Source organism: Alligator mississippiensis, chromosome 14 (assembly GCF_030867095.1).
Source record: "Alligator mississippiensis isolate rAllMis1 chromosome 14, rAllMis1, whole genome shotgun sequence".
NCBI classification, from domain to species: Eukaryota; Metazoa; Chordata; order Crocodylia; family Alligatoridae; genus Alligator; species Alligator mississippiensis.
The window spans coordinates 19,702,978-19,729,484 of NC_081837.1; positions in this window are offsets into that span (position 1 = coordinate 19,702,978).

The following is a 26,507-nucleotide window of genomic DNA, read 5'->3' on the forward strand; positions in this document are numbered from 1 at the left end:
ACAGAACCGCTCGCGTAGGCAACGGTGCCAGGCCGCCGCGGACGCCCTCAGGGGGATCCTAGAGGAGCACTCCCTGGTAGACGCCTGGCGAGTCTGTCACCCCGACGGCCCCCCAGCCCCCACGTACGTGCGGGTGGGGGGGGAAGCAGGCAAGCCACTCCCATTTGGACCGGATTTACATCTCGCCCTGTGTTGATGCCTGAGCCGTGTCCTTCAGAATGAGGCCGGCCCCCTTCAGCCATCACCATCTGGTGTGCGCCCGGGTTGCGTCTGGCCCCAGGCAGCGGGGGTCGGCCTACTGGCACTTTAACAACAGCCTACTGGAGGACCCGAGCTTCAGAGCAGCCTTCTGGGAGTTCTGGTTGGCCTGGCGCGGGCAGCGGCAGTCTTTCCCCTTGGCTCAGGGATGGTGGGACGGGGCGGAAGGTGCGCATCTGGCTGTTTTGCCGCAGCTACACCTGGGGGCACACGTGGGAGCGGGAGGCGGCCATAGAGTGGCTCGAGCAGGAAGTGTTGGAGCTGGAGAGGCGCCTGGTCACTGACCCGCGGAATCCGTCCCTCTGCGGAGAGTGCAGGGAGAGGCAGGAGGAGCCGAGAGCCCTGGAGGACCACCACGCCCACGGTGCGTTCGTCTGTGCATAAGTCCACCTCCTGCGGGAGATGGACCATGGCTCCCGCTTCTATTGCCTGGAGAAGCAGAGGAGGGCCAAAAAGTACATCACTTGCCTGTTGGCGGATGGTGGTACCCCCCTCTCAGCCCCGGGAGAGCTGCGAGATTGCGCGAGGGCCTTCTACAGAAGGCTCTTTTCTCGGGAGCCGACCGAGGCCGCAGCCTGTAGCGCACTCTGGGAGGAACTGCCGCAGGTGTGTGCGGGCGACCGTGACTGGCTGGAGGCCCCTCCCCTTGGCCGAGCTCACGCTTGCCCTCCGTCTCATGCCCGGCAGCGAAGCGCCGGGGCAGGACGGGCTCACCACAGAGTACTACCGGGCCTTCTGGGATGTGCTCGACCCGGACCTTGCTGCGGTCTGGGCCAAGGCCGAGGATTGCAGGGAGCTCCCCCTGTCATGCAGGAGGGCAGTTTTGACTCTCCTGCTGAAGAAGGGGGACCTCCGTGACCTGAGGAACTGGTATCCCGTGTCCCTCCTCTGCATGGACTACAAGGTGGTGGTGAAGGCTGTCTCGCTGTGCCTGGGGTCCGTGCTGGCGGACGTGATCCATCCAGAGTAGACGTACATGGTGCAAGGTCGCTCCATCTTCGACAACCTGTACCTGGTGTGGGACCTCCTGGAGCTGGCGCGTCGGGAGGGCCTGTTGGTCGGCCTGCTCTCCCTCGATCAGGAGAAGGCGTTCAACAGGATGGACCACAGGTATCTCCCGAGGCACCTGGGGGCAAGGGGAACTGGGGGAGTGTTGGGGTGGTGGTGACAGATGGAGGCTAAAGCCGGGGGGGGGCGCTTTTTGGAGGCTTAAGCCCCTGGTGGTTGTGCGGGTGCTGTGTCTGCACCCTCCATACTTGATCGGGAGTGAAACTCTGGGCGGCAGGAATTCCAGACACCAGGTCAACCCAATGCATTGCTATGGGGACTTCCAGGCACTGCTTTGACCAAGCTGAATGAAGTCCTCTTCAGGTGCCAACAGAGTCTGGAACTGTTGATCAGGGTCTTTGCCATCAAGGAGCTGTTACTTATTGTCTTTTCATGGTCAGTCACTGATCGAACCTTCGCACCCAAGAGATGGAGGCTGGTGTAATGTAATAATGTTGAGTGCATCTGAGAGCTGGGGGCCAGCTCAGGGTGCTTGTGTACGTGCAAGACCTACTTGTATTGAGATTTGCTTGTTTGTGTCTCCCATAGGGAAAGATAGAGGGCAGCCTGTCATTCTCCTACGGAGACAGCAGAGAGTGATGGCTGAAGCACCCAGGAAGATGATAGCTGACTTTGAAAGTAGTTCCTGTTATTGTTAATTAATTGGCTGTTATTATCATCACTCTTGCCTTGTTGCTTTGTTGGTTGTCCCTTGTTAATCAATATCCCTTCCCCTTTGAACGTGTAGAAGTTTTGTCTGGGAACCTAACCAACAGAGTATACCAAGGGTCTGATAGATGGCCCACGCCAGCCTGCTCCAATTCTAAATGTAACTGTTGATTAATCCAGTTGGGACCCAGTTGCTCTGATTGCAGATCTAGCCACATGATGAAGCAATAACAGATGGTGATGACACCTGGTTCGCTGATGGCTCCACCTATTGTGAGAGTGGTTAGCAATACACAGGGTACACGTCTGTCTATGAATACGGGCATGAGAAATGGACCGAGTTATTTGCAGAAGTTCCACTCCCCACTCGGCTCAGGTGACCGAGCTTGTACCTGGTGTATGTGCAATTGAGAACACTCCTCCTTATCAATTTTCTCTGACAGTGACTGGATAGTACATGCAATGATAGACTGGGTTCTGGTACGGAGAAGAAGAAAGCTCAGAACATCAGATGTCAAACTGATAATACGCCTGCAGACGTTGCAATATGCATGGACATTACCCAGCTTGATGGTTTGGCTTATTGCTGTGGCAAAGTAAAGGCACACAGCTGTGGCACAAGTCAACCTTTAATAACTGTGACCATGAAGCTGCCAAGAAAGATGCCAAAAATAGATCTGAGTGATAGCTGCCAAAACCAGAGAAGATTTACCGTGTCCAAATTATGCCAAGAGTTCTCAATTCTATCAATCTGCTTGGCTTACAGGATCAAGATTTGTCTATTGCCAAACTGGTAGAACAGGGAAATCATGAACAATGATGTATTTGGCAAGAACTCTGTTGTCTAGTTCTTGCCATGAAAGGAGAAGACACACCAGTTTGGCAGTCCCGGATATAGTTAGGGCTGAACTAATAGCATTAGCGCATGAAGGAGGATGCCCAGGAATTAACAAGACTGTATCACATATCAAGGCAGCTGGATGATGGCCAACCATGAGCAAGGTAGTAAGAATTATGTTCACAGTTATCTTCCACGTGCAGCGAGTAATCCAGATCATCATATCATCAAAGGGATGTTGAGGAATCAAACAACTGTGGGTTCATGGATACACTTGCAAATAGATTTTATTGGACCTTTTACCAAGGACAGCCCAATGAAATTAATACTCCTTCGTCATAATAGATCATTTGGCTACAAGAATGGAGGTATTTCCTATGAGGAATAACATGGCGCTCACAGCATGTACAACAGTAGAAGTGCTGGTAGAGCAGATATTTTCATGCTGGGGAACACCACAGGTAAAATCGATTCTGATCAAGGACCGTATTTCACATCAGCTGTGACTCAAGGACTCTGTCACACTTTTAACATACGGCAGAGATTTTACACAGCCACAAAGTTCAGGGATTGTGGAACGAGCAAACCAAATTGCCTTAAGGTTACTAATTCAAGGGGAAGATTGAAACCAGAAGCTTCCACTAGTTCTAACAGCCCTGCAAGGCACTGCAGCACTGCGCGGTATAACGCCTTACAAGGCAACGACAAGAAAAAGGACAAAGACAAGAAAAATACCGTTGCTGGAGCTGTGGTGGTTGCAGAGTCATCTTCCTACTGATTTGCAGCCCTGCGTAATCACGGATGCATGGATCCAGAAATTATTGAACACAATCAAGGACATTAATTTGCACGTTGCAAGAACCTTGGGGCTAACAAGAGGTGAATGGACTATCAACAGCAGCACTTTTATCATCTTGCAAATCCCACTGACTGGAAGCTGGAAGATCATGCTATGTATCAGGCAATGTTTAAAAAAGCACACCCTGTTGTCTCGGACGGCCGGAGCCGACTCGAGGTGATATACAAATTGCTTGGTCGTTTGGGCGGGCTGGTGAATGGAGAGGCAGACAAAGCGTATTGGTTGCAAAAACTTTACTTACGCTGCTAGTAGCCGCGACGCAGGTGGTCCGGTCGCTTAAACAACTCTAGGAGCTGCTCCAGCTGGCAAGGCTCAGGCCAGCTAATCTGTCCACAAATTAAGCCGGCAGGGAAAGGGCACGTCGAAGGATTGCGCTCGGCGACGGGGAGAAGAATCGATAGGTGATCAGTCTATCGATTAGCTCAGCCGCAAGCCAGATATCTTTAGAGGTATGCTGCAGCATGCTCGCAGTTCTCCGACTTGGGTGGAAGTCGCACAAAATTTTATACGGCTAACAAGCCAATTGCTAGCCGCCACGTAGGAATAATTTAGAACTGGCCAATAGTGGGACACACATTTGCATGCGAATGGCGGGAACTCTCTTGCACCGGGGTTTTCTGTTGCAGCAGAAAACTTTTGCTGTGCAAGAGACTCTCATGTGGCGGGAAAATTCCATTGTGCCGAGGCACTAAAATCACTGGGTTGTGACACCTGTCACCTTTGGGATTAGGCCTGGGGTTGTTGAGGGGGAAAGTATTCTTAATTAAACCAATGGGGTTCTTAATCCCAATTAAGGGTCCCATGGGGAAAGGGGAAGAGCCTCAACCCTCACTAAGCATAAGCCTGTGGCCCGGCTCTAGTTAGCAGACTATAATTAACTAGTGAATCAATTAATACAAACCCATAAGATGGTGATATAAGATTTGAAGAGCAATAAAGGGAATTCTAATCTTGCTGCTGCCGGAGAATGTGTTATCAATGAGAGCTGAAGGATGAAAATGGCTGTCAATACCATCAGAAATCTAGCAAAAGGAAGCCAGTCTGGATCCACTATTGTCATTTCCATGCAGTAAGGATCTGAGAGTGTTTTAAATTAGACAGGTTTTGTTGTTTGGAGATTAAATCTTAGGACCATATTGATAGGGGATTTACCCATTGATGCTCATCATCTGCCTTATGCTAATGTATCTTTAGATATGAATGTCAGTGAATCAAGTACTGTAAAGTTGACATCTGGAGCTATGGACGCTTAGTGAAAAACCTAGACTGTTTCATGTCATAATGGCTGTTCCAGACATGGAATTGCACTCTGCACTTTGCCACTAGAGATGATGGTAAAGTCGTTTGCCAGGACAACATATACATAGTTTTCGGACAACGAAGCATGCTTATAACCCTGACATTGTACCCTCTCCTGCACCCCCAAAGATTTCTGTTGTCACCATTTTAAATGGAGAATTCCTGATCCCATTTTCACTGACAGGAACATCATTTCATTACAAGGGTCTAAATCTTAAATTTGCCTTATGACAGCATGAGGCCTCGTGTTCGAGGCAGTCCTAGACTATCCCCAGTGCAGTGTAGGAAACCCCTTCCTGACCATGCTGGGGCAGAGCCTTTCTGCTCACCGGATCAGCACCTGCTTCCTCTCAACAGTGTGGCCAGTGCGTGCACATTTCCAGCCTTGTGTCCGAGGGCCGGGGAGGCCAGAGGACAACATGGTGCAGCATAGGGGTGCATCTAGTATATGATACCACATACCCAAAGCCCAGATACCCTCCAAGAACATGAAGATAACAGCTCCTACATATTCTCAATACCATGCAGCAATGCTCACACAGAACAGGTTTTTTCAATGGTGACCACCGATTGGAGACACCAGAGGAACAGGCTGGTAGTGGACAGTGTGAAAGCCGAGCTCCAGATCTGCATTAATTTTTCAGAACAATGCAAAGACATGTACTTTCACTTCCTGGGGAACAAAAAACTTCTGAATGATGCCAGGAAAGGACAGAAATATCAACAGTAGTAGCTCCTAGAATTGAGAGTAAACATTTCACATTTTGGTAGTCTTTATAGATGTGGTTCTTATGAATTAGCACTAAATTTATTTTTAAAAAAATCACTATACACTAAAAGCAACAGCCCTCTATTCTTAAGGAACCTCAACGGCCACTCTGAGCCGCGTGTGCACAGAAGTGGAGAGCTGCTCTTTAAAATAGCTCTCTCTCGTATATATATTTTCATTGTTGATATTGATATTTGAACATTGTTACTAATATTAATTGTTGTATTGTTTATTATTGAATATAGTTGTTCATTACCCCTCCTATTTTGGGTTGTATTATTATTGCACCAGCTTAGAGTCAGGCGGTAGACCTAGAGCTGATGAGAGCCAGCCCCCATGCATTTATGGTAGGGTCATGTTTTTACTTAGCTTATTTAGCAGGAGCCACCCTCAACAGCTCCAGTTCCTTTGCCATCTTCTACTTCTCCAACATCGGGGCATCCAGGACCATGTGGCACCTGGCATTCACAACCAGCTGCAGGGCAGAGCCAGGCTGGTCTGTGATGCTCTCAGTGATAGCAGAGACCCAGACTTGGAGCAAGAAGGGGGCAGAGAAGAAGAGACACAGGGACATGAGGACTCCAGTAGTGAGAAGGGGTCAGACCTATTCCTGGCTGTCACTGACTTTGTATATGCCCTTGGGAAAGTCACTTACCCTGTTTCTTGGTGTCTGCACATCTCCACTGAGCACAGAAGGGAGAGCAGGGCATGGACCAGGGGCGGGCACTAGCGCACAGTCTCGGCCTGCAGGTGGGCAGCCCTGATCCAACTAGGACTGAAGGGACTGTAGCCCTCACTAGTGAGTGGCCCCTCTGCAATGGGCTGGGAGGTCACAGAGTCCAGCTCCTGGCAGTTGCGTGGACCACACAATCACCACAGGGCCCCGGCCGAGAGCCAAAGCACTGGGCTGAGGAGAGTTGGCCCCCAGCTTCCCTCTGCACCTGAGCCCGCCACAGTAGTGCTGCACGTGCCCTCCAAGGTCCGTGCCCTGCTTGCTCTAGTTAAGCCCATCCTTGAGTCCTATGGAAGCAGGTGCAACAGTGACCTGCCTTTCAGGGGACAGCACTCGGAGCCTTGGGGCAAAGGGGCAGCAGGAGGAGGAAGAGCCTGGAGCTTGGATCCTGCTGGGCAACCTACAACAGGGTTTATGGGATCCCTGGCATGACCCATGAGGAGTCGGCAGAGATGAACACAGGAAATGCCCAGCCTCAACTAGTGCAGACAGTAGCAAACGGTGCTAGACTGTTAGGCCTGCAAGAAGAGAATCAGAACTCCAGAGCCAAAGCAGCATTCACCAGCGGTCATCCCAGCGCAGCTCTCCCATCATCCATCCTGGGGTCAGTGCTGAGCCCTGTCATTTGGCTACAATGGGATTTGTGGATGCTTTTGCAAGCCCTAATATACTTTTGGAAAAAGACCACGCAAAGCTACAGGAATTCATTTGACACAATGTACAAAATGTCGATTGCTTGCCAAGTGCAAATAAGCTAGGACAGGGCTACCTTTCAAAGGTTTTTGCTACAAATTTTGAGGAGATAAAGTCTCTAATTAACTCATGTAAATCTTTGGCCATTACATCTGATGAGTCCACCAGTGAGCAAGACAACTATCATGTACCGCATGTTTTGTATTTCTTTTTGTATTTCTTTTGTATATGTTTTGTATTTGATTTGTATTTCTGATCAGGTTGAAGATGGAGACAGGAAAGTTAACTAGTGCTCTCCCAACTGCCTTTACATGAACGCTGCCAACTACACTACAGTTTATCAAGTGATAATTAAAAGCGTTTCAAAATACGGTGCAGATTTCAACCGAGGGTCTGCTTTCGTTAGCGACAATGGAACTTTTACATCATGAAACCTTTCAAATCTGCTTCCAGGTGTAATGCCAAATGCTAATCAAGTTACATACAATGTACACATTTCTTGTGTCAGTTAGCTGTGGAGAAGCGAGCCTGGTAAAGTTGATAACCAGCCAGCCGCAAACTTCTATTCAGGCAACTACTGCAAATGCGACTGAAACGACTGAAATCAGTGGTGGCTGCATGTGAGCATGGAGTACCCACCAGCACACAGGGGTCTCTCTAGTGCTCTCCTCTAGGCCCAGAGATGCTGAGACCAGAGTGGGTAGTTTCAGACACCACTCGGGCACCACAGGCCCATCCTGTACCATTTTCTGTGTAACAGACTGCCAATGTGGGCTCACCGGATAGGCTTGAAATACTTGTCCTGGGCTAGAAAGTGCCGGTGAACTCTGAGCCACCCCAGGGCTGGAGTAGGGGAGCCCTGCCCCGTGGAAAAGGAGAAGCCAACTGAAAGAAGGGGTTTTCAATCAGCAGCAGAGGGAGCCGCGGCCTGGGCTTGGGGCAGAGAGCTGAGACCCAGAGACTAGGGGTGGCAGTCAGCCCCCCACTCTGCTGTGGAGAAGCAGTGGCCAGGAGCATAGATGGCATCCTTATCCAGAGCAGGGAGCTGGGGTGGTGAGTTTAGGAAACCCTTTACCTATGCGGGGGAAGCAGGACCGCAGGAGGCAAGGCATTGGGATCCTGAGGCATGGCAGAGCGCTAGGACAAGAGTCCTCAGGAGTTCGGGGCGCAGGCCAGTGCTTGGAACAGGAATGGTGAGCTGCGAGGCGTGTGGGGTGCCTGGCCAGTCATCTGGAGCAGGGGGTTAGAGCAGTGACCCCTGGGAGCTGCCTGTGCTGCTGACCCTCTGCCACAGACTGCCCCAGAGGGGACTCAGTCATGTCCCTTATTCTGCAGCTGATTGACATCAGATGGAGTCCCTGAGCTTTGTGCTTAGGGCATGCCAATTGCTGCAGGAGCCTACTCTGTTGCTTGCCTTTTTGGTTGCCACGGAGGGTCACCCTTTAGCCTCTTTGTGGGGGTTGATACAAGTTGATTGCTGAAGACCAGAAGAGCTTACACTGTTGCAGTCTGTCGCTTATTGGGAAGCCTGTTGGAGCTGCTGGAAACGAGCACCCTGCTTCCTTGCTGTAGCATCTCAGCAGTGGCTGAAAGCTGGCAGTTACCCTACCTGGGCTTCCTGAGTCAAGGGCTGACTAATGCATTCTGGTTTGTTTTGCCATTTAAGTTCACTTGTAAATAACCTTTCCTATTATTCTTGGTTTGCAAATAAAGTGTAAATAGTTAAATCAGTTAAGTGTTAGACCTTCTTGGGACCACGGGCTGCTCTGTGGGGAGCAGGGGCTGGCTGGCAAGTAAATTGGTGCTGGCCAGAAGCCCTGCCCCACTCTCACCACACCATCCCTGATATTTGGGGAGAGGTGGCAGCTATAGGGCCACCACCCAGCTTACATCTGTTTCTGGTACTCCACGATGCGTTGGTCAGGCAGCCTATCCTGCTCCAGCTGCTGCTCCCTGTACCTCTGCATTTCCTTGTTGGTACGCAAGTGCTCCATGTGGACTTTCCTTTCGCGAGGAGCCCAGCAGTGGGGGAAGCAGTTCTGTCTCCATAAGCCAGGTTTTGGCGACTGGAGGAAATCGTGCTGCTCTCAAGCCGCTCTACCCTAACCCCTCCGAATGACCAGCAGTGGCTGGAGATGTTCCAAATGGAAAGGGACAAGTCCTATCATATTGTCTCAGTGCTGGGACCACACATCACGAGGCAGGACACAAACATGAATCTGGCAGTCCCACCAGACAAGAAGGTTGCAATGGCCATCATGAAACTGGGCAACCCATCCAGCCTCTGCTACATTGCCAACCAGTTTGGTGTGGCTGCCTGCACGGTCGGGTAAGCAACTCGTGAGGTATCCCAGCTGCTTAAGGAGATCACTACAAACAAAATTATCCACCTGAAGAATTACATGCACCTCCTGTGTAATACATAGGAGAGACATTCTAGGGGGTAAATTGGTATTTGACTCCCCCCTACTGACATCCACGAGTAATGACACATGGGGGCTTAACTCATTCGACAGTGCTGTTCGTGCAAACACAAACGCCATGTCGTGTGAACAAAAATGCACCGCACCAAAAAAAAGCTGCATTAAAATTTCCGAGCGATCTACATTAACTCCCGTGTTGTCTACACACACCCTAAGTTGTTAGCTTTGTATGTGTTCATTTGATCATCCCTTCTGTGTAAATAGTGATCAACTGTTATTTTTGTATGAACTCATCCTTGTGTATTGTATATAGAGTATTTCAAACTTTTGATATTATTTAATATTCACTTGCATATAGCAATTATTTCCTGTATATAATTACATTCTGTAAATAGTTATTTCTGAGTCTGCAAGGTGTTTCCATTGTAAAAAGGGAGCCTTTCCTCCCAGGAACCCTCTGACCACTCCTAGGTGAGCTGAGCAGTGGTAAAGCTACCTGGCACCCCAGGTCCCGAACATCTGGACGTAGCTGTGGGTAGCAGTGCACACCAAGGGTTACATATAGCTGGAAGCTTTATCAGGCCTGGCAGGGAAAATGGAGCAGTGAAACACAAGGGAGACCCTACCAAGTGTGGACTGCAAGCAGGAGAGCAGCAGGACAGGATAGAACGGCGAGAGGTGGATATGGGCTAGAACAGAGGAAGAGTATGAGCCAACCTGCAGACAGCCCAGCTGAGCAACAGAAATGGAGTATAAATATATCCCTCCCATGTTATATGACTTCTCCCAAGAATAACACTCAGCTTCCACTAGCTACAAAAACTATCCATAAGAAAAAGCTTCTGTGTGCCATGAGAACACCACGGTGGAGTACTGTTTCAATACCAAGATGCAGATGACAGAGAATCACCATTCAAATATTTGCATGAAACCCAAGCCACAGACAGTGTTCATTAATTATTCCTGCTATTAATATTGTATTTCCTACCAACCTGCAAGAAGGAAGCAACACTACACTGCACTAACACAGGGTACTGGACAGCTCCTGTAACAACAGCTGTAAGATGTTAAAAGAAAAGACTGATGCAAAATAGGAGAGAGAATAGAACAGACCCCAGACCAAGAATACTGCATTAAGTCTTTATGCGCTTTAACAACGTACCATGAAACATCTATTAGATATGGACCATCTTAAGCATTGTGACATTTTTAAATTAAATTTGCCTTTTCTGAATTAAAACTGAAGAACCATGGATATAGAGGGGACTGAGTCTTTAAAAAAGAGAGGGGAAGACAGCCATGTTAGTCTGAAGTCAGGCAGAAGGCAAAGTAGATTCAAAACTTTATCAGAGGGTCAGGCTGGCTTGTGGATTTGGTAATGGATACTGAGTGCTCTCAGTTGTAGGTCTCGGGTTCAAACCCAGCCTGTATCAGAACCGACCACAGTCATTACGCTCTTTTCTTCAGGTGGGTGGGTGAAACTCAGACCGGCTCCAAGCACACACCAAACTAAGTCACAGGGGGGTGCATCTACACAAGATACTTTACTGTGCATTAGACTAATCAAATGCACAGTAAAGCACTGCCATCTACACATGCATGGCAATTACTGAGCACTAGATTAGTCTAACGTGCCATTTACTAGTACCTATGCATACAAATACTAGAAAAACTATGTATTACCTAATGAGCATTGGTGCACATGTAGATGCTGACATCAGGCACAAACTGCACATAGTAAGCAGTACCAGCAGGGGACAGACTTTTGGTTGTGGGCACATGCTGATGCTGGCCCCTGCAGCCCCTGGCTCTGCCCTCCAGGACTTCAGATGGACAGTCTGCCTCCCAGGCCCCATGTCCGACCCCAGCGGGCACATGCCAGCTGACAACAGTACCCAGAACTCCGGCCTGAGCTCCCCCCACCCCGCCCCCTGACAGCAACTACTCTGTTGCCTTCCCCATGGCTGGCCCAGGGGCCAAACTGAACGGAACAGATACCACAGACCTCATCGCAATCTTGGGTGATGCAAAGATCCAGCAGCAGTTTGGCTGGGCCACCATGGCCAATGTGCATATAAACACAACCATGGTAGTGCGCATGCAGGATCATGGCCAGTGTTCCAGCCGGCAGCACTGCATGAAGGCTCAAGGCCCTACAGACCTGGCCCCGCAGTGGCCTGGCTGCCCACCTGGGTTGCCACTGGCCACTCACCCAACCACTAGGCAGCCCTTGAATTGTAATAAATAGGGAGGCTGCCCATGAGCTTTCGTGTGGCCCCAGTCCAACTGGACCCCCGCTGGGCCTCTTCTGGTCAACATGCACTACAGGGCACCCAAAGCCTTAAAGGTTCATTGTGTGGCTCCAATCCTCCTCCATACCATGACACAAGCCTTGTAGGTTTTACCATAGTGTGTTGGGGCTTTGGCTTCTGCTCCCTTACTACAGCTAGGCCCTCTAGCCCACACCCACTGTATCAGACCTGGATTTGAGACACTTGCTCTCATTTGGCCATTTCAGAAACCAGGCCATATAACCTGTCTGGTTATATAGCCTCACTCTCTGCCCACTCCAGGCTCAACAGTTGCTCAAGCCTTAAACCTGCCACTAGCAGGCTCAAGGTGACCACGTGCCCCACGGGGAACTGCTGCGCCCTGCCTGCCCCCTCACTGGGCAGCTTCTGCCTTCAAGGAACAGAGAGCCCCAGGCTCTCTGTTACAGTCACTAAAACAAAGGTTTTGTCATTGCCACCACAAAGCAGTTGAGGTAACACACAATACTGGCGAGCATTGCGTGCGTTTCCACAGACTCGGTCAGCCTGGGAGCTGGCAGTACGACGATGGACTTTCAGAATTAAGAAGATGGAGATACGCCAGCCACTGAAGAAGAGTTGTCCAAAACCCTTCGGAAGGAAAGTATTGCAGAACCCCTTGCGGTATCAGGCACAATCACACAGCCGAGGGGTTTACTCATTTTATATAGTGTCCCAGGGATTAGGGTCACAGGCCAACGGGAAGCAACAAATACAGAGAAGTAGTAGGGCTCTGTGAAATTTCGCCGGCAGTTTCCTTTTGAGATTGAAACAGCGAAATCGAAACGAAACAGAGAGCTTCAAAACGGCCTCAAAACAAAATGAGGCAAGTCAAAACGTTTAAAAAATTTCAAAACATTTTGAGTTTCAAAACTCAAGATGGGCTTAAACAGAAACTAAGGAGAGGGAGGGGGAAGAGGCGGGTGGGGGAGGAAAGGAGCGCTCTCATTATTGACTGCGTGGCTGGCCAGTGACTATCATTCTTCCCCGATGTCCCTTCCAATCCCAGTGCTCTGGGGGAGGGATGGAAAAACTGCATAAAAGGCAGCATTGTTTGAACTGGCCAGCCTTCAGGGAGGGGCGGAAAAGCGTGTAGAGGGAAAGCTGTAAGGCCCCATCCCGGTCCCCCTCCCCAAACTGAGATGCAGCCTCCTTCCTCCAGCTGAAAGGGATGAAGCTGCTATAAGCAGCAAGGAGAGGGGAGCAGTGCCCCTGCCCCTGCCCCTGCCCCTGCCCGAGACTGCAACAAGCAGCAGCACCAGCACAGCAGCCTACTCAACCCCTATGTCACTTCTCATAGCCTTCCCCTGCCAGAGGAAGAGCTGGCGCTCAATCTGGAGCTCAGTGCCCTAGCAAGAGAAATTCTGGGGAAGGATGGGAAATCAGCTGAGTTTGTGCTCCACACCCCTCAAGTTTCCCCTAGAGCCAGGTCTCCTTCCCCAGAAGGCACTTGGGAGGAGGTTGATGTACAGGTGGAAACGAGTGGCTCGGCTGAGTCCGCTCCTCCTCTTGCGGTGCCTCTGCTTGCTGAGGAGAAAAATGCAGCAGCATCCACACATGCACATGCACCCACATCCCAGAATCGAGCGGGTAGTGAGGTCTGGGATCATTTTGAGCTGATAGATGATCCCACATATGCTATCTGCCTGCACTGCTGAGCCAAAACCAGCCAGGGCAAGGGAGCAAAACACATGAACACCACGGGGATGCTGATGCATCTCTGCAGGCACCATGCCCTTGCCCTTGCTCCTTCTCAGCCTGGCACCAGCACGAGCATGCCCAAAGGGAAGGTCCCCACTTGCTCCAAAGCCCCCGTCCCCCCACAGCAGGGGCAGGCAACCTGGACCCGCGGGGGAAAGGTGGACAGAAAGGAGGGGTGCGTTCCAAAGGTGAGCGATATCACCCAGAGCGTTGGGGAGATGCTTGCTGTCCATGGCCAGCCCTTCTCCCTAGCTGAGCGGCCAGGGTTCACGCAACTCATGGCGCTCATGGCCCCATTTTACCAGGTGCCCACACACACCACCTTCAGTAGGACAGTGGTGCCATCCCTGTATGAGGCCTGCAGGGAGTACTTAAGGGAGAAACTGCCAAGGCAGGTCCACAGGTAGCCGTACACTTCACCTCAGACATCTGGAGCAGCCAGGGTGGAGATCATGCCTACCTCTGCCTCACAGGGCACTGGCGTGACCAGTCAGACCGTTGGTGGGCTTTCTTTCCAACCGAGGTGATGGATGAGTCTCACATGGCAACAGAGATAATGGGAACCATGAACCGCTTGGTGCAGGGGTGGCTCGCTAGGCAGGACGAGCTCACTCGCGGGTTCAGTCACCGACAATGGGGCCAATATGGTGAAGGTGGTCCGTGTGACCCAAAGGTGAAGGGCACCGTATGCAGCAGCCAAACGCTGAATCAGTGGACAGAGGTGCTGGTAAAGAAGGTCAGGGAGGCAGAACAGCGGACGTGGAACAGGGGGATCCACTGTCCCATGCTAGCATGCCATCCACCAGCAAGTCTCTTCCTCCACCACAGGTGTGGCCAATGTGGGCCAAGGGCATGGCTTCTATGGTGGGGTCCAGAGCACCAGATAACCATCAGGCAGGTAGCACTCGTGCCTTGGTAACTGCCTGTCTTGCCGTGGACGTGGAGCCGCTGCTGTGTGACCCCTTGGCCTACTGGGCAAGCCACAGCCTGATGTGGCTGGATCTGGCCACAGTTGCCCACGAGCACCTGTCCTGTCCACCAACCAGGCCTGAGAGACTGGAGGCAGAGTGTTTTCTTGGTGAGGACCGTGCCCCCACAGGTAGTTGGGTTTCGTTGTCTTTGAGAGATTCTGGTGTGCAGTTTGTCGGGGTACTGGAGGTAGCTGACAGGTTTTGTGTTTTGAGCTGTAGGAAGTTGGCGTCAGTTCTGGTGATGGTTAGGTGCTTGTTTGGATTTACAAACCACTTTTCAGAGCTGGGCCTATGAACTTCACTTCTTCAGCCTCCTAGGTAGTAGGTACAGAAACTCATGGACTCAATACAGGCAGTCCTTGACTTACGTTTATAAACTGACACCCTGTTTCAACTTTGTGACATCAGTTTCAACTTACAACGTTTGATCTGATGCAATGCCATGCCGGCAAACAAGTTTGCTGTGTCGCTCATCTCCCTGGAGAACATCTGTTCAAACTTGCTTGGACACTTTCTTTAAGAAAGCAGACAAGACTCCAGAAAAACCTGCAGCCAAGACTCCCGAGAAGACTCCAGCCAGGAGCCCTTCAAAAAGTCCAGCAAAGTCATCTCAAAGAAGTCCTTCCAAATCAATACAATTGCTATAATTGTTCTAATACAATATTCTGGGGTATTTTTGGTGAAAATAGGGTATCAGGCCTTGGTTCAGGAATGAATCCCTCATTTATAACATTGTTTCTTATGAGAAAATTGGTACTAAGTTACAACATTTTGACTTAAGATGTGGTTTTCAGGAACCAATTGTGTTGTAAGTCCAAGGACTGCCTGCAGAGAGAGTGCAATTCTGACACGCTGCAACCTGCCGAAGAGCTGACTTCCCAGGTACATCTGCACTTTTGCCTGCACTGCTACATCCCCACTCCCCACCCAGCCTGTCCCTCACCCCCCAATGCCTCGATTTCCATTTTCACTGACTGCCTTTCTTGCCTGCAGTGCGTGCCTGGCCAGCCTCTGGCTTCTTTACTATTCCTTCCATCCAGGACCAGCAGACTTACAAACTGCAGGTGCTTCCTCAGCCTGACAAAAGGTTTTTCAAGCCGAAAGCTCCTTAAAATGTATTTCTGTAACTATTTCCATTTTTTTTCCATAACACACATAAAAACACAAGATGCAGACCCCCACACCAAGGGGAAGAATGAGATTTGGGGCTCCTGAGGCAGCTCTCGGAGACCATAAAAACTAGGGAGGCGGTAGTCATGGGGGACCTAAACTACCCAGACATCTGCTGGGAGACGCAGACACCAAAGTCCCACCATTCACGCAGGTTCCTATCCTGTGTACAGGACCTCCACCTGACAGGAAGTACATGGTCCCACTAGGGGGAATGCCTTACTGGACCTGGTATTGGGAATGGGGGATGACATGGTAGGGGACCTACAGATCGGTGGTCACCTGGGGGACAGTGATCACCAAACAATAGAATTCATCATAAGACGTCGAGTGGGTAAGGTAACTAGTAGGGTGAAAGTGCTAGACTTTAGGAAAGCTGATTTCAATTAACTCAGGCGTTTAGTCAAGGACGCACTGCAGAGTAGGAGTTTTGAAGAGATGGGAGCTCAGGAAGGGTGGTTGTGCCTTAAGGAAATGATCCTTCGGGCACAGAGGGAGACGATTCCGATGCGGGGGAAAAGGGGGTAAGGGGCCAAGAGGCTTCCTTGGCTGACCAGAGAAATCCAGAGCAGCCTACAGGCTAAAAGGGGGCATATAAAAAGTGGAAACAGGGAGAGATTACTAAAGAGGAGTATACCTCCTCTGCTCGCGCTTGCAGGGAGGCAGTTAGACAGGCCAAAGCTACCGTGGAGCTGAGGATGGCATCCCAAGTTAAGGATAACAAAACATTGTTTTTTAGGGAGTAAAAGGAAGGCCCAGGGTAGAATAGGACCTCTACTAAATGGGCATAAGCAATTGGTGACGGACAGGGGGGACAAGGCTGAACTCCTCAACGAGTTCTTTGCTTCAGTGTTCCTAAATGAGGGGCAAGACAAGGCTCTCACTGAGATTGTAGAGAGGCAGCAGCATGGCGCCAGACTTCCATGCGTAGACCCTGAGATGGTGCAGAGGCACTTGGAGGAACTGGATGCGTTTAAGTCGGCAGGCCCGGATGAGCTCCATCCGAGGGTGCTGAAGGCACTGGCTGACGTCATTGCACAGCCACTGGCGGGAATATTTGAACACTCATGGCACACGGGCCAGGTCTCGGAGGACTGGAAAGGGCCAATGTGGTCGCCATTTTCAAGAAGGGGAGAAAGGAGGACCCTGGAAACTATAGGCCAGTCAGTCTCACCTCCATCCTTGGAAAAGTCTTTGAAAAAATTATCAAGGCTCACATTTGCGAGAGCCCGGCAGGAAAAATTATGCTGAGGGGAAACCAGCATGGGTTCGTAACAGGTAGATCATGCCTGACTAGTCTAGTCTCTTTTTATGACCAGGTTACAAAACACCTGGACGCAGCAGTAGGGGTTGACATCGTTTACTTAGACTTCAGGAAGGCCTTCGATACGGTATCCCACCCCATACTGGTGAACAAGTTAAGAGGCTGTGACTTGGATGACTGCACGGTTCGGTGGGTGGCGAGTTGCCTAGAGGATCGTACCCAGAGAGTTGTAGTGGACTGGTCAGTATCGACCTGGAAGGGGGTGGGCAGTGGAGTCCCACAAGGCTCGGTCCTTGGACCGATACTCTTCAATATCTTCATCAGTGACTTGGACGAGGGAGTAAAGCGTAGTCTGTCCAAGTTTGCAGATGACACAAAACTGTGGGGAGAAGTGGACATGCCGGAGGGCAGGGAACAACTACAAGCAGACCTGGACAGGTTGGACATATGGGCAGAAAACAACAGAATGCAATTCAACAAGGAGAAATGCAAAGTGCTACACCTGGCGTGACATTTTTCCACCTGGGGAGGAAAAATGTCCAGCATACCTACTGCCTAGGAAATGACCTGCTTGGTGGCACGGAAGCAGAAAGGGATCTTGGAGTCCTAGCGGACTCCAAGATGAACATGAGTCGTCAGTGTGACGAAGTAATCAGAAAAGCTAATGGCACTTTATCGTGTATCAGCAGATGCAAGACGAACAGAACCAAAGAGGTGATACTTCCCCTCTGTCGGGCGCTGGTCAGACCGCAGTTGGAATACCGTGTGCAATTCTGGGCGCCGCACTTCAAGACGGATGCGGATAACCTGGAGAGGATCCAGACAAGGGCCACACGTATGGTTAAGGACTTGCAGGCCAAGCCCTATGAGGAGAGACTAGGGCACCTGGACCTCTTCAGGCTCTGCAAGAGAAGGTTGAGAGGTGACCTTGTGGCTGCCTATAAGTTCATCATGGGGGCAGAGAAGGGAATTGGTGAGGTTTTACTCACCAAGGTGCCCCTGGGGGTTACAACAAATAATGGCCATAAGCTAGCAGGGAGCAGATTTAGACTGGACATTAGGAAGAACTTCTTCACAGTTAGAGTGGCCAGGGTCTGGAACGGGCTCCCAAGGGAGGTGGTGCTCTCTCCTACCCTGGGGGTCTTCAAGAGGAGGTTACATAGGCATCTAGATGGGGTCATCTAAACCCAGCACTCTTTCCTGCCTATGCAGGGGGTCGGACTTGATGATCTATTGAGGTCCCTTCCGACCCTAACGTCTATGAATCTATGAACTGTGCTAGTGCTGCTCACTCACTAAGTTATTTTATACCTGCTGCTGTTTACAGTGGTGGACCAAGATGAGGCTGTATGGGAGGAGACGACCTCATTGGGGCACACTACCATGTTGTGTAGATACCCCAGCACCACTGAGGCTGCACCTTAACACACACAGTTCCACAAGCACCCATGACACGAGTTTTGCCTGTCAGCAGCTAGAAGTGCAGGGCCCCAGAACCCAGACTCACCCTACACCTATCTCCTTGAAAGCTGGCAGGCTTCACGGCCTCAGCAGGGGCTACCATTCCTGCAAAGTTTCGTTGGGAGGGACTGCCAGTGACTTTTCTTGAGACCCCTTTCTGGGGGGTTTTGAGTTCAATGAGCAGTGATGGGGCTAGTTTCTCCACCTCACCTCCCTGTGCCCCACCCGCTTTGTACAGGAGGGGTACCCAAGTTCAGGGCATTTTGCACTGCATGGTGGTTTTCCAATACAAATTCTTATGCTTGCTCTTAAACTTTGCCCCTTCCCCCTGCCCCATTCCTTCCCTCCCTCCTATATTTTATCTCCCGATTGCTACACTCCCTCTTGCTCCCACCCGTCACAACAGGTGGAAGAGAACAACCCCCTCACAAAGCCCGAGAGGGATGTCTGACACCACTTCTGTCTCAAGTGTCAATGCTAGCAATGTCACTGCTAGGTGCCTATTTGCTATTCATAATATCCTTACATACATAATACGGAATAAGCAATTGAGAATTCATCCATTAGTAGTGTATGTATAAAATGTAAGCCTCTCTCTGCCACGATGTAGACAGTTTCTAAGCAGAGACAAAGGCATCGTATTGTGTGAATACATCAGTACAGGGGTTCTCAAACTGCGGGTTGTGACCCCCCGGGGGAGGGGGGGGGGGCGCAAGCAGCTTAAAAAGGGGTTGCAAACTTCTCGTTCCCCAACGCGCAAACGCTCTACCTTCTTCCCTCCCCCAGCAGCGACACGTTTTTGGGCTCACCCACATTGCAAGTGTCTTTTGTTTTTAACGCCTTCTGCTTTGTCCTACTTCCCCTCATTTTTTTGGTGCTTGTTGCAACAGCCTCTTTTTCTGCACACTTTCTGCACCAGGCGCTAGGTGCGGGGTACTTTAGGGCTGCAGCGTACACAAGCGTTACATTTCCCACACACCCACTTTACAAAGCTAGCTCCAACACAGAGAACAGTTGTTTTATTGAGGTTTTGAGGCTGTGCTTTTCGCACGCTTTTGCAGCCCATGTTGCTTTTCATGCCGGCACCAGACTGTCTGGGTTTTGTTTTTGACACCAGAAAAAGGCCAGTTGGCAGGCGGAAGCTGCCCCCTGAGGATCTTTAAATTCATAGAGCAGGGATAGGGGTGCATAAGCTGTATCCACGAACAGAGAATGGGACTCAGCCCGGTGGGACACTTGTCCTGGTGGTACAAACCAGTTCCACCAGTTCAACACTTGCTGCTGATATCTGGCACAGTGCAGCGTATCCACAATTTTGAGGCAGATAGGACTCAGTCCAGCAGGATCCTTGCCCCCTCAAGAACAATTCAACAGCAATGCTGGCTGCTGGGCTTTTGCAACACTTGAACACCCAAACAAGGCAAAGGTAAGACACCTGGCTATGCCCTCAGGGAGCATGGCTTGGATTATTTAAATGTTCACGTAAACAGGGTTTAATTGCCATGAATTTTGGTGTAAGCTATCCCACAGCATGAAGTCCTGCAGTTGCAGGGCAAGGTTTCGAGGCGAGGTGAGGGATACACTCTCCTGGTCTTCTCACTCCCGCCAGCCCCCCCGCTTACGTACAGGAAGAGTACAACCATTTCAGGGCTGGAATGACTGCATGGTGGTTTTACAATACAAAGTCTTATGTTCTTAACTTCCCCCTTCCTCCTATTTCTAGTTCCCGAATGCTGTTTCATATGCTGCTCTCGCTGTGCACAGCAGGCAGAAAAGAACAGAAGCCTCAGACACTTGCCTGGCGCCATTTCTGTCTCCAGTAAAAATGCAATATAATGTTCCTTTTCTTTGTCTTTTCATGTAGTGCAGATAACGATCCCTGTGGCGGGCCAGTAGGGGGCGCTACTGCGTTGAGCCGCCCACCTCCCTGCGCCCGACCACCTTCCAGGCTCCGAGTGCTTCCCTGGGGTGCCTCCCGTCCGGCTGACCCCTTCCCTGGAGCACACCCACTAGCCTGGGGTTTCCGCTGCCACCATCCAAGGCTCTGGACTCACTTCTGGCTCTGCACACCTTGGAAAACACAGGCCTGATCGTCCAATGGGTCCTAGACCCAATACCAGCACTTGGGCACTTCCCCAAGTCAGGGGCTTATTAGGAAGCCTCCCTTAGTCTACAGACCTAAGGGGCCTCCTTGGCATAATTTAGACCCACCCCTCAATAAGTCTCCCATACCGGTCACAAGGAGAACTTTATTGATTACAGGGGGTAGGGCGGAAACAGGGTAAAAGGTAGAGCAATATCATAGAAATATTACAGGAATATCAAACGAATCCCATAGAGCAAACCAGGGTGGCTGAGGTAGCCGTTTAAATGCGCATCTGAGTTACTGAAGCTAAATATCTAATCGGATCTTTAGTAGCTTACTCACTCGCATCGTCCAGAGGTGGTTGTTGTTTCCTCTGGAGGTAGGGCACTCTTGGAGCATATGGTGATGAGGAGAGAGCCAGTTTCAGATTCACCTGGATGACCGCATGGCTAATGGCTGACTCCCCCCTTCTTCTTGGACCAAGCCCTTAAATAACCTCTCTGACCTCAGCAGCCCGGTCCAATCGAAGCTGCCAATACTGGCCACAAGCCGACCAATCTCCCAAGCATCCCTGGCTACCTGGGCCCGCTCAGGGCCGGGTCTTTCCCCCCTGCCCAGGTGACTAGAGCATCCGCCTCCCAGGCGCCAGGCTTTTGTCATGTAGACAAGGTGGGAGATCCCCACCCTGAGGAATGAAACACCAGCCTCCCAGGCTGGCTGAGACAGGTCTCTGGAGAGGGGCACCAACGGTGGCATTTCTGCCACACTTCCCCCCTCTCCTTTACAAGCTCGGACACGGGGCCTCTCAGGGCCGTGGGTCCGGGCGTGTTGGGTCAGGGAGTTCCCACGGGATGCCAGAAGAAGGAAAAGGGAAAAACCTGGAACACGAAACAAGTTAAGACAATAACATACAGAAACCATAAAACTTGATGGCAGTCTTACACTAGTGATCTCCTCACTAGTCCCGAGTCCCAAGGACCCACTACCCAGAGTCCTTTCGTGACAAGGCGTCTGCTATCATGTTCTGGCTTCCTTTTATGTGTTGGACCGTAAAATTAAATTCCTGCAGCTGCCAAGACCAACGTTGCAGCTTGGCATTGGTGTTGTGCATGGTCTGCAGCCACTGCAGTGGGGCATGGTCCGACAGGACGGTGAACTGTTGTCCCCACAAGTAGGGCTTCAGCTTGTTCAGGGCCCAGACGATGGCCAAGCACTCCTTCTCGATGGAGGACAGGTTTCGCTCCCGAGGGATTAGCTTCCGGCTGAGGTACGCCACGGGGTGCCGTGTCTCCTGGTGCTCCTGTAAGAGCACAGCTCCCAGTCCTACGTCGGAGGCATCCGTTGCCACGTAGAAGGGTTTATCCTGGAGCGGTGCCTTCAGGATCAGTTGTTTGACCAGGGCCGCCTTGAGGGTGTCAAACGCTTCCTGGCTCCCCTGCTTCCAGACCACCGGGTCCGGGCTGCCCTTCTTGGTCAGCTCGTGCAGCGGGGCTGCGGTTGCTCCAAACCCCGGGACAAATCTTCGGTAGTAACCCGCCAGGCCGAGGAAGGCTCTGACTTGCTTCTTGGTCTGTGGAGGCGGCCAGTCTTTGATGGCCTCATCTTGTCCCACAAGGGAGCAATCTGACCTCCGCCCACACGATGACCCAAGTAGACTACCTCCGATAGTGCCCACTGGCACTTCTTGACTTTCACCGTAAGACCAGCTTGCTTGATCTTACCTAGCACGGTGGTCAGGTGAGTCAGGTGCGACCCGAAATCCGGACTGAAGATGGCGATGTCATCGATGTAAGCCATGGCAAACTGCTCACAACCTTGCAGCAGATTATTGATCAGCCTCTGGAAAGAGGCAGGCGAGTTGCGCAAACCGAAAGGTAAAACTGTGAACTCGTATAGCCCCGTAGGTGTAGTAAAGGCAGACTTGGCTATGGCATCCGGGTCCAGGGCCATCTGCCAAAATCCTTTGGACAGATCGAGAGTTGAGATCACCTTGGCTGGGCCCAGGCGATCCAGCAACGTGTCCATCCTGGGCATAGGGTACGCATCAGGGGTGGTAATGGCATTCAGCTTCCGGTAGTCCACACAGAACCGGATGGTCCCATCCTGCTTCCGGACGAGTACCACCGGACTGGCCCAGGGACTCGTCGAAGGCCGGATTACCCCCAACTCCTCCATCTCTGCGATCTCCCGTTTTATTTCTTGCCTCACCTTCTCATTGACTGGGTAATGTCGGGAGTATATAGGGCGATGGCTGCCCATCTCTATCGAGTGTACCGCCAGGTCCGTTCTACCTGGTTTATTAGAGAACACAGTCTCAAAGTCCTTGAGCGCTGCGAGCAGCTGGTCCTTGTCCTGGGAGGGCAGATGGTCCGGCAGGCGGAGTTCCTCGATCCCTGCCTCGCCATCCCAGTCTCCATACATGACCGGCTCCTTGGGGTCCTCTGGAGTTCCCTCAACGGAGGGGACCCAGAATACCATCTTCTTTCTGTCGTAGTAGGGTTTAAGCATGTTCACGTGAATTGTCTTAGGTTTCCTACCCTTAATACCCACTACATAGGTCACATCATCCAGTCTGTCCAGGACAGCATGGGGACCTTCCCAAGCAGCTTGCAGCTTGTCTGTTTTTAGTGGTAGGAAAACCATCACATTCTCACCCCACTCAAAGGTACATAAGCGGGCCTTCTCATCATACCAGGACCTTTGCTTCTCCTGGGCCTGTCCCAGGGAGTCCCATGCCACCTTCATCATGTCAGTCAGTTTCTGATGGAAATCAAGCACATACTCCACCACGGAGGTCTTGGTGGAAGCGATCTTCCCTTCCCACTCCTCTCTCACCAAATCGAGAGGACCTCGCACTCGCCTCCCGAACATCAGCTCGAAGGGCGAGAACCCAGTGGACTCCTGGGGCACCTCCCGGTAGGCAAAGAGCAGATGCGGCAGTTTCTCATCCCAGTCATTGGGGTTGGAGTCCACATAGGCCTTGAGCATCCCTTTCAATGTCCCGTTGAACCTTTCCACCAGCCCATTTGTCTGAGGGTGGTAGGCTGTGGTCTTAAGGTGTTGCACCCCACAGCAGTCCCACAGGCACTCCATTATCTCCGCCATGAAGTTCCCGCCCCGGTCCGTCAGGATCTCGGAGGGAAAACCCAGCTGGCAGAAGACCTTGATGAGGGCATCAGCAACCACAGGTGCCTCGATGGAGGTCAAGGCAACTGCCTCCGGGTACCGCGTTGCGTAATCCACCAGAGTCAGTATGTATTTCTTTCCTCTACGAGTCCTATGCTTCAGCGGTCCCACAATGTCCACTGCCACCCTGTGGAAGGGTTGGTCTATGATCGGGAGGGGCTGCAGGGGAGCCCTTCTCTTGTCCCCGCTTTTGCCCGTCCGCTGGCATGTCTCGCAAGATTTGCAATAGTCCGTCACATTCTGGGCAATTCTGGGCCAAAAAAAGTTCACCTGCAACCGCTGGCGTGTCCGTTCCCTGACCATGTGACCAGCACACGGTAGATCATGAGCCAGGGCAAGCAATTGCTGTCTGTATTTTCGGGGTACTATGAGCTGGCGCTGGGGCACCCTGGTCTCGGCATGGTTCTTTGGCACCCACAACCGATAGAGAAGCCCCTTATCCCAGACCACCTGTTCCCTCTTGTCCGGAGTGAACTCTGTCTCTTGCTCCTGAGCCATCTGCCGGAGTCCCTCCAAGCTGGGGTCCTCCCGAACCTCCCGCTTGAACTCCTCTTGCCCAGCTAGGCAATCAGCAGGGAGTGCACACTCACCCACAGGGACTTCCTGGGTCTCCTCCCTGCTAGTGTCACCTCTCTCTGCCACTGATGGAATACACACCTCCCCGGGACTGTCACTTAACCCACCCTCGGGGTTATCGGTTTCCTCTGGGACCGGGGTGCAATCGCCGTCTGCAGGGGTCCCTTTCCCTGCGGCCAATGGGGTGGCTTTCTCCTGGGAATTTCCTAACCCCCCTTCTTTAGCCTTCCTGCTCTGCAGGCGAGTCACCGCATGAACGGTGCGGGGCTTTGGCTCTTGGATCTGTTCCCACCTCCGGAGCTGGGCTTCCTGCTCTATAAGATCCCGTCCAACCAGGATGGGGACCGCAGCCCCTTCCAGTACCCCCATTTCCAGGTACGTTGCACAGTCGTTCCACACGACAGGGGCACAGAATACCGGTACCTTCAGGGGTGTGGACCCCACTCCGTGAATAGTGAGGGCCTTCCCCGGGATTATGTCTGCAGGTGAGACCAGGCTGGAACTAATCAGTGTCACACTGGCCCCCGTGTCCAGTTCCCCCACAAGGGTCCTCTCCTTCACCGTGATCATGGTCCGGTGGGGGGCCATCACCTCCTCTGAGTTTGTGATCCTGTAGCAACAGACACTCTCCTCAGAGGGGCTCTGGCCCTCCCCCTCACTGCTCACGGCTGTTGCATGCCTGACAGGCCTGGGTCTAGTGCTTAGCTTTGGGCAGTTGGGCTTGATGTGGCCCTGCTCCCCGCAGTTATAGCACCCCCTCTTTTCCGAATTGGGTGGTTTGTCCGAATCTGGGGCCGCCTTGCGCTCGGCAGGAGGTGGCCCTCTTTCCCCTTTTTGACCTGGGCCTCCCTTCCCCCCTCTTTGGAACCTTTTTTGCTCCTTCCCAGAGTAGGGAGGCTTCTCACGGTTTAGGAACAGTCGGTCTGCAATGTCTGCGGCCTCGTAAGCATCTTTGGTGTCCCTGTCCCTGACCAGGGTCTTAACCTCTCTTGGACAGCAAAAATAGAATTGTTCCAGCACCAGGAGATGGTTTGCCTTATCTAAATTGTCAACCTTGGCTTCAGCTAACCATTTACTTCATGTGTCGTACAACATGACCACATAATCATTCAATGACTTTTCGGGTTGTGGGCGCGTATTCCGGAATTTTTTCCGAAAATAATCCGGTCCTAATTTGAACCGTTTGGACACAGCAGCTTTGAAGGCATTATAGTCATCAGCTGCACCTGGGGGCAGGCTGTTCAAGATCACCGCCATGTCACCTTCTACCAGAGCAGACAAGTACATCATGATCTTTTCCTCCGGCACCTTACACCGCTGGGCTTGTCTTTCGAAGTTGCTTAGGAACACCGCAGGATCGTCTCCTTCTCGGTAGCGAGCGAAGGCGGAGACGTCCAGTTTGAGCTGTTTCCCAGACACTTGCGGAGGGTCCGCGTTTCCCCCGTTGGTCTGCAGACGGAGTTGAGCATCGAGCTTTTTCTGTTCATGCTCTATCTTTTGTGCCTCCAACTGGGCTTCCCTCTCCATCCTCCTCTCTTCCCGCTGTTCCCTCTCACGCTGGGCCTCGAGCTCCAGCCTTTTCAATGCCAGCTGCTCCTTCTCGTGCTGGGCCTCCAGCTGTTTCTCCTCCAGCCGTCGTTGTTCCTTCTTTTCTTCTCACTCCAACTTCCTCTCTTCCAGCTCCATCCTTTTCATCTCTCTCTCATGGAGTCGCTGTTGCTCGCTCTTGGAGAGTGATCTCCCGGCAGCCTCTGGGCTTGGCGAGCGGGAGTGTGGTCCTGGGTCAGGCCTAGGACTTGATGAGTGTGAAGCTGACGCTGGTCTTGACTCGCTGGTGCACAAAAGTTTAACCAGCTCATCCTTCTTTAGCCTTCCTGTTGCGTGAAGGCCTCTCTCTTTTGCCAGTTCCTTCAGTTCGGGCACAGTCATCCGGACATACTCGTCTTCCATCCTGACTCTCTACACTATCCAGTCGACCCGATGTCAAATTAGAAATTGTTTGCTGAAGGGATTTCAGTGACTCTAGTCCTTTTCCCAAATTATGCCTCCAATACAGCAGGGTATTCGGATCCCACCACTGCCACCACGTGTGGCGGGCCAGTAGGGGGCGCTACTGCATTGAGCTGCCCACCTCCCTGCGCCCGCCCACCTTCCAGGCTCCGAGTGCTTCCCTGGGGTGCCTCCCGTCCGGCCGA